Here is a 12,338-nt window from a genome sequence, read left to right as displayed (position 1 = left end):
CAAATCTTTAAAAAAAAAAAAAAAAGAAGAAGAGGGAAGTGACCTGGAATACGGAGGGAGAGATCCTGGCACATCAGAGATTGAAACCCATGCCCATTGTCCCAGCTCTGGGGCTCCTCATGAGTTCCCTCAGCCCTCCCAGCCTATCTGCTGTCTGTAAAGTGGGAAGACCACCAACACCAGGCCTGCTGCCAGGGGAGCTGTGTGAGGATCTGAGGAGACAAGCATTATAGGGCCTAACCTGCAGGAGGGGCTTCCGCCCCGACGCAATTTAGAACAGAAAAGTTCTGAGATGGGGAGTGGGAAGTAACCTGGCACACCAAGTTAATAAGTGGCAAAATACCTAGAAACCAGGTCTACCTGGCTCCAAAGTTCATGGCCTTTTTTCCACACCAGCCTGAGATATCAGTCATCAGGTTGTCTCTTCACATTTTTTTTTTTTTTTTACCATTTCCAGGCACCACCTGTATTATTATTTACTCAAGGTTTTTCTTTAAATCTACTTTCTTTTTTTTTTTAATCTACTTTCTTTTAACCCAAATTTATTCTTAAAAGAAACTTTGTATCACTAACATGCTAGAAAATCAGTATCACATGCTGTAAGTAGAAGGTAACTATGAAAATAAATACAAGGACACATAACAATGTTACTCAGTTCTAGCCAGCACTTTAGCTTCCCTAAGGACTGAGGTCTGATCTCTCTGGGTTGGAAAGCCAGCTTAGCAAGTGTTAAGAAACAGGAACCAAACAAATACTCTTCTAGACACAGAAGAATAACCAAATGAGCTTAAAATGGAATAATGCTCGGAACACCTGGGTGGGTGCCATTGGTTAGGCTCTGACTCTTGGTTCAGCCTCAGGTCATGATCTTGGGGTCCTGACATTGCGCCCTGCTTCGGCTCCACACTTTATGCTGAGCGTGGAGTCTGCCTAGAGTCTCTCTCTCTCTCCCTTTCCCTCGGGCCCTCCCTCTTCCCAAATAAATAAACTTCTCTCTTTTTAAATTTTTTTTTTAAAGATTTTTATTTATTTATTTGACAGACAGAGATCACAAGTAGGCAAAGAGGCAGGCAGAGAGACAGGTAGAAGTAGGCTCCCTGCTGAGCAGAAAGCCCAATGTGGGCTCGATCCCAGGACCCTGGGATCATGACCTGAACTGATGGCAGAGGCTTTAACCCACTGAGCCATCCAGCTGCCCCAAATCTCTCTTAAAAAAAAAAAAAAAAAAAAAGATTTTATTTATTTATTTGAGAGACAGAACGTGAGTGACAGAGTACAAGCTGGCAGAGGCACATAGGGGGAGGGAGAAGCAGGCTCCTTCCTGAGCAGAGAGCCCAATGTGGGACTCAATCCCAGGACCCCGGGACCATGACCCAACTGAAGGCAGACACTTAACCAACCGAGCCACCCAGGCATCCCTCAAATAAATAAATCTTTAAAAAAAAAAAAAAAAAAAAAAAAGGAATCATGCTCATCATGCCAGTCAATGTAATTTAGGATGTTGTATTTGAGTGCCACCAAAAATCTTCTCTTGTCCCACTCTGGTTTAACTCTACAGAATCTAACCCCCTCTAGATTGCCAAAATCAGAATCCCATTTTATCAAAATTTCTGGTGATGTGTATGTACATTAATGTTGGAGAAGCTCTGCCTACATGTGCCACCTCTAGAGTAAACAGTTCCCAAAGTCGATGAAGCAGAATATCCTATAAGTTACAGGATTTATTTCAGTAATGTGACAATGGAAATACTTTTTTTTAAAACCCTTTCCAAAAGTCCACCAGTACTGTCATGGCTCACTGCCTAGGACCGCAACAATATGCGCGCTCTCCCAGCTCACACAGTGCCCACACCTGACAATGTATGTACAGCATTTCTGGTTAGTCACCAACCAACCAACAGCCTGTTCAAGGAATGGAGGGTTGAAATAGGACCACCTTCTGGGTCTTACACACTGGAAATTCTGTATCAAAAAGAAAAGTAATTAAGGACAAACAGCAAGGAAGGCTAAGAAAAATTATTAAAAGATCCTTATGGCATATGAATTATATTTCAATAAAGCTGAGGTTTTAAAAAAATTATTTTAGAAGCGCCTAATAAAATTTTAAGAAGGAAAATGAACACTTCTCCTTTAGAACTTTTTCAAGTTCTAACTTTCTTCAAAGTATTTATTTAGAATTGTTCTCTTATGCGGCTAAGAGAGAAGCAGAGATGTCCATTAAAGCACTATACGTGGGGCGCCTGGGTGGCTCAGTGGGTTAAGCCACTGCATTCGGCTCAGGTCATGATCTCAGGGTCCTGGGATCGAGTCCCGCATCGGGCTCTCTGCTCAGCAGGGAGCCTGCTTCCTCCTCTCTCTCTGCCTGCCTCTCTGCCTACTTGTGATCTCTCTGTGTCAAATAAATAAATAAAATCTTAAAAAAAAAAAAAAAAAGCACTATATGTGATTATAAAAAGTTGGGAAAAAACGCCCAGTGCTAGGGAGAGTTTACTATAAACATGGTAACATGGTTACGAAATGTTAAATGAACATTTCCAAGTGGAAAAATGAAAGGTCCGATTTGAGTACATTTATCCGAAAGTGTCTTTGTAAGTAGACAAGTGTGCTGAAATGGACATAGGCTACCATTTTCACTGGTAATCCCTCCCCACCAAATTGTAATAATGTCTGCTTTTGTAACTTTATTTAGACACTGCCTTATTCAAAACATTATTGAAGGAGGCTACCTTTATAATTAAAAATTTTTAACAATTAAATCATCTAGTTTAAGGAAATTGTCAGAAATGCAGACAAAGGTGTATGCAAAGATAATCATCAAGATATTCTCTGTAGCATTATTTATAATATTCAATATTGAAACTAGCCTAAAAGACAATAATAGGGGAAACAAGTAACAACAGTACATCCCAGAGAAAAAAATATATTTAGGATATATTTGCCTTTGGATAGTAAAATGTTACAGTGATTAGTTCTGGGTGGTAGGATTTAAAGTGAATCTTTGAAAGTCTTTTTTTTTTTTTAAGATTTTATTTTTACATGATCTCCATACGCAACATGGGGCTCAAACTCACAGCCCTGAGATTAAGAGTCAAATGCTCCACCGCCTGAGCCAGCCAGGGGCCCCCAAAGTGAATCTTATTTAATCTTTTCAGGACTTTCCTCATTTTTCCTCAGCACAAATTCTTTATTTTTATAATGAGGAAGAAAAATTATATTTTAAAAATGCTGGAAATTAATTAATTAATTAATTAGAAATGCTAGCAAGGGCGCCTAGGTGGCTCAGTCGGTTGAGCGACTGCCTTTGGCTTGGGTTATGATTCTGGAGTCCAGGGATAGAGTCCCGAGTTGGACTCCCTGCTCAGCAGGGAATCTGCTTTTCCCGCTGACCTCTCTCCTCTCATGCTTTCTCTCTAATAAATAAATAATAAAAATAAATAAATAAATAAAATGCTGGCAACTGAAGAAATAAGGAAGGAAAAACATGATGTATTTTAGGCTAGAATCTGATTCGTTACTGCAGATCTTGCAAAACCAGTAACTAAGCGCTATCTTCTTGCAGTTATTGTAAGTAACCCGAACTGATACTTCATCTCACCTGAATGGAATCTTTTGTGATTTACTAGCTAGGTTTTTTTGCTTAGGTTATTGAAATGTGTTAAGTAATGACTACTGCAATCCACTCTACTGCTGGAGACTGTGCTAGAAGCTTTTAGTTTCTATTTACTTTATTCCCACACGGAAGCCCCAAAGAAAGCAGTTCCTGGAACCACTGCTGAAGGTGATCTGAAGGACCCCAGAGTAGGTAAGAGCAGGTCGTGTCTCTACTCCCAATAATCACTACAGTTTCTAGTCCCCTTGGACCGGCTTCCATTTATACACTGTGTTCAGAGATGACAAAATGCAAATGCTACAAATACCCTGCCAAAAACTTTAAAAATAAAACCACACCCACCACAATTATCACTGGGTGCTCTCTAATGCAAACTCTGATTTAAATAAATCAGCATACTAAAGATAGATCTGCCTGTGTGTGAAGAGCTCAGTGCCTGCAGTGTGACAAAGTGTGGAGACACAATGTGTCACCATGACTAACTGAGCCTTAAACATGAGCATCCCGAGCTGCAGTGCAGATGTGTGACGCTAATAAGATGAGCTGATTGCAATCACTGATCTCTGGCTGCCAAGAAATCTGGTCTAAAAGCCCCACCCTGGAAGGTCTGGGTGAAAGCCCAGCATGAAGTCACCAAGGAAGAAGAAAATACCACTCAGTTCCTCGCTCAGTCTTCCAGGCAGGGCTGGAAGAGCCTTAGAAGGCTGTCCCAGGTCCTTGTTTTGTGTATATAGAACCTGAAGGCCAGAGAGGTTGAGTTACTTGCCCCAGGTCACACAGCAAGTGGCAGAATCGCTACTAAAAGTCTTGCCCCAACTCCTCAGATCCTACCTCCTTTTCACACCAGAATTTCTCATGATTGCATACCTTGACCAAGAAATCTTTCTAAGACTCTGGGAGATCAGGAGATATGGAAAGGAAAATAATGAGCCCATGGCAGAGAGGGAAAACTGAGGCGCCACAAAACTGAAGCCTTCGCGGTCAGTCAGCGGGTGGTACAGGACTTGGGCTGCCCTCTTCTCACCCATACAGATGTTATCACCACCATCAAGAAACAGTGTAGGGCCAAATGACTCAGTACAAGCAATACAAGCTCACAGTTCCCACCTGCGTCAGCTGTTTTGGCCTTGAGTGTTGGACTGCTAAGAAGTGTCAGAGGTGGCTTATCTTATAAATTGGAAATCTGGGGGCGCCTGGGTGGCTCGGTGGGTTAAGCCGCTGCCTTTGGCTCAGGTCATGATCCCAGGGTCCTGGGATCGAGCCCCGCATCGGGCTCTCTGCTCAGCAGGGAGCCTGCTTCCTCCTCTCTCTCTGCCTGCCTCTCTGCCTGCTTGTGATCTCTCTCTGTCAAATAAATAAATAAAATCTTAAAAAAAAAAATTGGAAATCTGTTTACTGACTATTGGTCAAGTGATTGATATCCAGGTTCAGTTAACATAGCTCAAGGGTTTTTCCCCTGATTTCCTCGAACACTCTTTGAAGTCACACTTTTTTTTCTTCAAATGAATAGGGTACTTTTTTTTTTTAAGATTTTATTTATTTGTTTGACAGAGGCACAGTGAGAGAGGGAACAGAAGCAGGGGCAGAGGGAGAGGGAGAAGCAGGCTTCCCACTGAGCAGGGAGCCCCACGTGGGGCTCAATCCCAGGGCCCTGGGATCATGATTCGAGCCAAAGGCAGACGCCTAACAACTGAGCCACCCAGGTGCCCCTGAAGTCACTTTTTCATCAGCATTTGACATTGGTTACCCACGAAGAGAAGAGAAGGGCTCCAGACAAGACAACAAGGATATACTGTTCCCCTGAAAGATGAATAAACTCAGTGGTAGAAGGAGCAACGGACTTGGACTCAGAAGATCTGGGGAAGTTATTTTACTTTTGTATGCCTCTACTTTCTTCTTCTGGAAAGTGAGATTCATATCAGTACCCATGTTCAGGGCTGCCTTGAGGACCAAAAGAGACAATCTGTGTCAAGCACTTATGACAGTGCTTGGCTGGATAAGTGTAGCCTAGTCCTATTACTTTTATTATAATTATCATGGGGAAGACCTAGTTTTGCCACTTATTACCAAAAGAGTGCACCTGAAACTCTTAACTCATGCAGGACACATTGGGGGTTTTGGTAAAATATAGCCTGGTGAATTAGCTAGGTCCAGAAATCTGAAAAGCTTTCAGGGGCCATGGGTACTTCCATCATGTAAAACACACTCTCAGAAGCAAGGATCTACCTAACCCAGCACCTAACAGGTGCCTAACACTGACAAAAACAAATGACCTCTTAGCATCTCAGTGCCTCGTCTGTAAACTGAGGGTAGATCATATTCCATGTGGTCTCCACTGGCGGGCATTAGTAAATAAGAATGCACAGGAAAGAGCATTCTGAACTGCTCTACAAGTGGAGGTGATGGGATTATCAGTCTTAATATTCCCAGGGTGGAACTTACAACATTGCAAAGCCTAAATTTACAAGAGCAATTATTAATATGTATGAAAAAAAGGCTTAAATTCTCTTGCTCAGAAGAGATCCTCCATTCAAGGATCCTCTAGGAATTCTGGCAGGACACAACAGCTTTTCAAGGGATCCCCAAATCAAAAGCTCTGAAACTTTAGAAATGTCATTTGATGGCCAAGGAAAGAACCACTTTGGCAAGGAAACTGTGGCCATGTGAGGCACTGATGGTGAGCTTCTCCAGCCATTCCATTCTCTCTCCCCAAGCTGGCCGGCCTCCTTCCAGGCTTCATCAGCCAAGATCTCGAGTCAGGACAGCAATGGCAACAGCATGAGACAGATGGGCACTGCCCTGGCAAAGCCCACGCCTGCCACTCCACAAACTGGCCAAGAGCCAGCATGCAAGAAGAGCAGGGCTTGCGGATGTCCATGGTGGGGGCTTCTGTGAGACGTATCCGGCTGTCCTGCAGTATGAGCTGGGCTCTCCTCCCCCAGGACTATAAGGTATGACTATAAGCAGGTTCAGCGCAAGCCAGCGATCATTCTTCCTCACAGGGCACCTTACCAAAAGTTCTTTGATCATTTTAGAGGCAGATGGCACCACCATCATCTACCTAACTGCTCGGGCCAAAAACCCAGCGGTCATCGTGGATTCTTACGGCTCTTCTCCCAACCACCATCCTGCTGCTCCTGCCCCCAAAACACCTCCCAATTCATGCTCCTGTACCCATCTCCAGTGATACCCCTCTAGCAGGCCACCATCACCTCTCTACTGGCCTCCTAACTACCCTTCTGGCTGCCATGCTTACCCCCTTAAAATTCATTGGCCACAAAGAGGTCAAAATGATTTTTAAAAAAACAAAAAACAAAAAACAGGGGCGACTGGGTGGCTTAGTCAATTAAGTGTCTACCATAGGCTAAGGTCATGATCCCAGGGTCCTTAAGATAGAGTCACATAGGGCTCCCTGCTTAACAGGGAGTCTGTTTCTCCCTTTGCCCCTCCCTCCTGCTCACGTTCTCTTTGAAATAAATAAAAACCTTAAAAAAAAAAATAGACTATTGTCACTCCCCTTCTTAAAGCCTTCAATGGCTTCCCATGCTTTTAAAATCAAATCACAATCACTTACTCTAGCCTATAAGCCCTATAAGACCTGAGGCCTCTCCTCGGCTCACCTTTCCCCTCTCCTCCTCTACCTCCAGCTCACCTGCTGCAGCCGCTTGGAGCCTTTTTTCAGTTCCCAGAATTTACCAAACTTGTTCCCTCAGAGCCTTTACCCTAGCTGTTCCTTCTACATTTCCAAATTGGCTGGCTCCTTCTGGCTGCAAATCTCAGCAAAAGTGTTACCACCTTAGGGGCACCCGGGTGGCTCAGTCACTTAAGCATCCGACTCTTGATTTGGGCTCAGGTCATGATCTCAGGTTCTGGGATCAAGCCTCACATCAGGCTCCCTGCTCAGAGGGGAGGCGGCTTGGGAATTCTCTCTCCCTCTGCCACTCCCCACTACACCTGGGCGTGCAGGTGCGCTCTCTCTCACTAAATTAAATAAATGGACTAAAAAAATTGATTAAGAAAAAAAGTCAACACCTTACAGAGAGGCCTTCTCTGACCATCTAATTAAAGTAGCAGTGTCAAGGGGCTCCTGCGTGGCTCAGTTGTTCAGCATCTGCCTTCAGCTCTGGTTATGATCCCAGGGTCCTCGGATCGAGCCCTGCACTGGGTTCCCTGCTCAGCCGAAAGCCTGCTTCTCCCTCTCCCACTCGCCCTGCTTGTGTTCCCTCTCTTGCTATTTCTCTCTGTCAAGTAAATAAATAAAATCTTTTTAAAAATAAATAAAGTAGGGACGCCTGGGTGGCTCAGGTCATGATGCCAGCGTCCTGGGATCGAGTCCCACATCGGGCTCCTTGCTCAGCAGGGAGCCTGCTTCTCCCTCTGCCTCTGCCTGCCATTCTGTCTGCCTGTGCTTGCTCTCTCTCCCTCTCTCTGACAAATAAATAAAATCTTTTAAAAAATAAATAAATAAATAAATAAAGTAGCAGCGTCCCAATCCCCATAAGAAGCTACTGTTCCTGACATCACTGTTTTAGTGTTTTCACAGTCCTTATTTCTATCCAAATTACCTTGTTCATTTATTGGTTTATTTCTCCATTGCTGCCACTGGAATGGAAACTGCATGGAAGCAAAGACCTCATCTACCTCTGAACCATCATATCGCCAGGCTGCAACAGGGGCCGGACACATATGAGGTGCTCTGCAAATGCGGTGTGAGTAAAACTGAGGCAGCATAGGGCAAGAGCACTGAACTTGGAGCTGGAAGACCCAATTCCCAGGTGAAACAGGCCACTTACTAGCAGCATGGTTTCTCTCATCTTACGTTCCTTGACTGCAAGATGGGGATCTTACATCTTCACCTTACCTTCCTTGTAGGGCTACTAATAATACCAAATGAGTGAAGGCACACTTAAACACTTTTGTAAACCAGTAGGCACCATACAGAGAGCATTGTATTATCAACCAGCGCAAGAGAAGGTTCTTTCTCAGGGACCGAGGCACCCAACAGAAGCCTAGGGACACAAAAGAAGACTTGTGGACCAGAAGCTTTACTCTGCAGTAGCAGTAAACACAAGATAGGAATTCATTTAAAGAAGCCAGATCATAGGGCGCCCAGGTGGCTCAGTCATTAAGCGTCTGCCTTTGGCTCAGATCATGATCCCAGGGTCCTGGGATCGCCCTGCATCTGGCTCCCTGCTCAGCAGGAAGCCTGCTTCTCCCTTTCCCTCTCCTGCTCCCTCTGCTGTGTTCCCTCATTTGCTCTCTTTGTCAAATAAATACATAAATTCTTAAAAAAAAAAAAAGTCAGATCATTTCCAAAGCCAGTGATATGCAAACTAAGTTCTGGGGCCCTTGAAGTATAGGGCATCAGGACCGATTTCCACATCCTCTGTTGTGCTCAGCACAGAGGGGTTTAGTACACATTTACTGAACTGGGAGCTGGGCTACCACCTGACATCCTACCATCAGCTTTCATCTTTCTTCTCAACCCATTCTGGCATGGGGTTACAGGTTCCTAGAGCCACCCTGTACTAACACTAACATTTACGTTATACTGTGACAGCCACTTTTTCAAGCTTACAGCGATCTCCTGAGGTGGACAACCCTCGTGCTGTGAGCACATACTTTATTCACTCACCAACCGTAAATAGAATAAAGAGTATAGGTGCTATGTTAAGCCCAAATAATAATGGCTAACATATATCAAACATGCCGCTGAGCAGGGAGCCAGATGCAGGGCGATCCCAGGACCCTGGGATCACTTTACCTGTATTACATGTATTAAGCTTAAATGAATCCTCACAACAGCCATACATGGTGGATGCTATTATTAACCCCATTTTACAGATGAGGAAGGCGCAGCACAGAGATGAAGTCTGTTGATCAGTGACACGCAGCCTGGAGGCGGCAGAGCCAAGCTTTGAACCCAGACACCAGATTCCATGTTGTTAAACCACTAGCTTGCCATTAGAATTGCACAACATCACTGAAGGGCCCTTCTGATGTCATCTAGCCCTCTTCTTTCATTTTAAAGAGGAGGGGACTGAGGGACAGAGAAGTCCCCTTTTAAACATGCCAGCTCTTTTTTGAGGTCCACACTTTGGATGATATCTATTTGAATGAAGCTTTATATAAGACCTTATTTCCTTGCCACTGCGGGGGGGGGGGGGGGCTCTAGCCATAGCAGTTAGAAGAAACAGAGAATACCTGCTGGCTTTGTAACAGCTGTTGTTGAGAAAGCAGAGACATCAGGATACAGGGGAGAAAATATGGGACTTACATGGATTTACCACCACTTTATAAGGATAAGATTCTTAGGCAAGTCATTCACTTTTCTGAGCCTCAGTCTCCTCGTCTGTGAAATGGGGATAACATCACATATACCTGTCCAAGTCTATGTGAAGATTAAATGAGATAATGTACCTGAGAAGTGCTTCTTAATTATACATTTACAAATAGCGATTAAGCTTTAAGCACCTTCCAAGAGACATTAAAAAAAAAAAAAAAGGAAAGAAAGAAAGGACACACCCTTTTGCTCCGGAAGGATTAACAAAGCCCAAGTATTTTGAAAATGAGACCATAAGCTCAGTCATCTACAAGAACTTGAACTCACGGTCTCCACGACCAGGGCTACTTGCGCAGGGCCGCCTCGCCTTCCCTGCTCGGACCAGCATGGAGAAGAAAAACTGGGGGCAGTGGGATGTCAAAAGCGGAGGAATACACATAAGAGCCCGTGCTCTGCACACTTCAATCCCACCCACCTCAAAGTCATCTCCAGGAAGCCTCGCCCAAACCTCCCCACATGCCTCCTAATAAGCTTGCAGGACACTTACGATGCGCCAAACTACCTAACATACCCTGTTTCACGGGCTTCCCTCCGTGGTTCATTAACTCATTTTACAGATACAGAAAAGGCGGCTCAGAGATTAACTTGCCCAAGACAAGGCCACACAATTACTAAATGGAGGTGCAGTCTCCTACTCAGACACTCTCGACTTGAAACCGGACTCTTGGTCCTCATGTCAGGGTGCCCTAAGAATTCTCCCTCTCCCCATTCAGGACATTTTCAACGTACACACCTCATCATCTTAACCACTCTGAGCAGCAAGTGTTCGGAGATCCCTGAACGGTCGACCGAAGCCTGACAGGGGAAGGGACTTGCCCAAGGTCACACAGTGAGCAGGGGCAGCGGCGAGGTTCAGACCCCAGGCTCTCGCTTCCCCGCCTCTCTCCAGAGCTGGGTCCCTGACCACGGCCGCAGACCCCGCCGGGTGGACCCCAACCCCTCGCGGCCGAGCCCGAGGGTCGGGCCGCACCTCCGCCCGAAGGAGGAGGGGCGAGGCCGCCCAGACAGCCGGAGGATGCCCGGGAGGCAGGGCAGAGGATGCTCCCGCTCGTGAAGCAGCAGAGCCAGGCGGCGGCTGCGGCGCGGGCCCCCGGGCAGACGGCGTGCGGCCGGCAGGATGGGCCTGCCCCGCGGCAGCCCGGGCCCCTCCCGGACTCACCTGCGGCGCGAGCCGACAGCTGGCGGCGGCGGCGGCGGCGGCGGCGGCGGCGGGGGCGGCGGCAAACCCCGGGCTCAGCCATTCCCCGCTGCCCCGGATGGGGAGAGAAGGCAGCCGCTCACTTCCTTAGCAACCCGGCTCAGCGACCCACTTCCTTAGCAACCGGTGTCAATTTCAATAACTTTATTGGAACACGAGCGGCGAACAGGGAAACCGGCGGAGCGGAGCCAGGCCGGGCACAGTACTGGCGCTTAGTAGGTTCCCAACGCGCCTGGGTCCTTTCACTCAACCAAGAGGTGTGAGGCGAGCGCGTCGTGGAATGCCTCCATCTGCCAGACTATCGTGCCTCAGTTTCCCCATCTGTAAAATGGAACTCACTGCCTTGGTCGCGCCACAGGATTTCAGCCGCCGCCGTTTGACCTTTCCGAAAGCGCTTTCACATTCATTATCTGACTTAAGCCCTGAACTGCTACTGAGATTGCTCTCATTTAGGGTCAGTCACTCAAGCCGAAAACATTTAGGGATTATTCCTGCCTCTTCTCTCTCCTTCACCCCCTCATCCACTCAGTCACCATCTCTCTCTCTCTCTCTCTCTCTCTCTCTTTTTTTTTTTTTTTTAAGATTTTATTTATTTAACAGACAGAGAACAGAGATCACAAGTAGGCAGAGAGGCAGGCAGAGAGAGAGGAGGAAGCAGGCTCCCTGCAGAGCAGAGAGCGCGATGTGGGGCTCGATCCCAGGACCCCGGGATCATGACCTGAGCCAAAGGCAGAGGCTTTAACCCACTGAGCCACCCAAGCGCCCCAGTCACCATATCTCTTAATCTATCTCTCAGATATCTCTCCCGTCGGTCCACCTTTCTCCATCTTCAGTGCCACCGTACCAGGCCAGGCCACTCTCCCCTCACCTCTAGATTGGCTGAAATATCTGCTTCTGTTCATGTCCAGCCCTGCCCTGCCAAGCCATTTTTCCCTAAGGCTGCCAGAGGGATCCTTTCAAAAGGTAAAAGAAAGCATGTCATGGTCATGGCTTAACATCCTTTGACAGAACCTCGTTGCTCCTAGAATCAAATCCCAAACCCCTATTGCTTCCTACAAAATTGCTATAAATCTGTTACAGCCACGTTGGTCTGAAAGGCCAGTCTAACCACCATCCCCTCAAGAAGAATCCATATGCTGAGGCCCCCGGGGGTGGCTTCCAGGGTTACGCCTCTCACTCTTGATCTC

The 12,338-nt window shown here is 46.3% G+C and overlaps 1 protein-coding gene across 1 annotated transcript in view; it reads right to left on the bottom strand.

Annotated features, from left to right (window-relative positions):
- KIF3B (kinesin family member 3B) overlaps positions 1-11,218 on the bottom strand; it is a 43,880-nt gene extending 32,662 nt beyond the window's left edge. The window contains exon 1 of the mRNA XM_059406771.1: positions 11,113-11,218. The gene's annotated coding sequence lies outside the window, so the exon portion shown is untranslated. The remainder of the gene's footprint in view (positions 1-11,112) is intronic.
- Between the last annotated feature and the right edge of the window lie 1,120 nt (positions 11,219-12,338).

The sequence above is a fragment of the Mustela nigripes genome, chromosome 7 (assembly GCF_022355385.1).
Source record: "Mustela nigripes isolate SB6536 chromosome 7, MUSNIG.SB6536, whole genome shotgun sequence".
Classification (NCBI taxonomy): domain Eukaryota; kingdom Metazoa; phylum Chordata; class Mammalia; order Carnivora; family Mustelidae; genus Mustela; species Mustela nigripes.
Note: the sequence above shows the minus strand (reverse complement) of the source record. Positions and strands in the feature narration are given on the sequence as shown.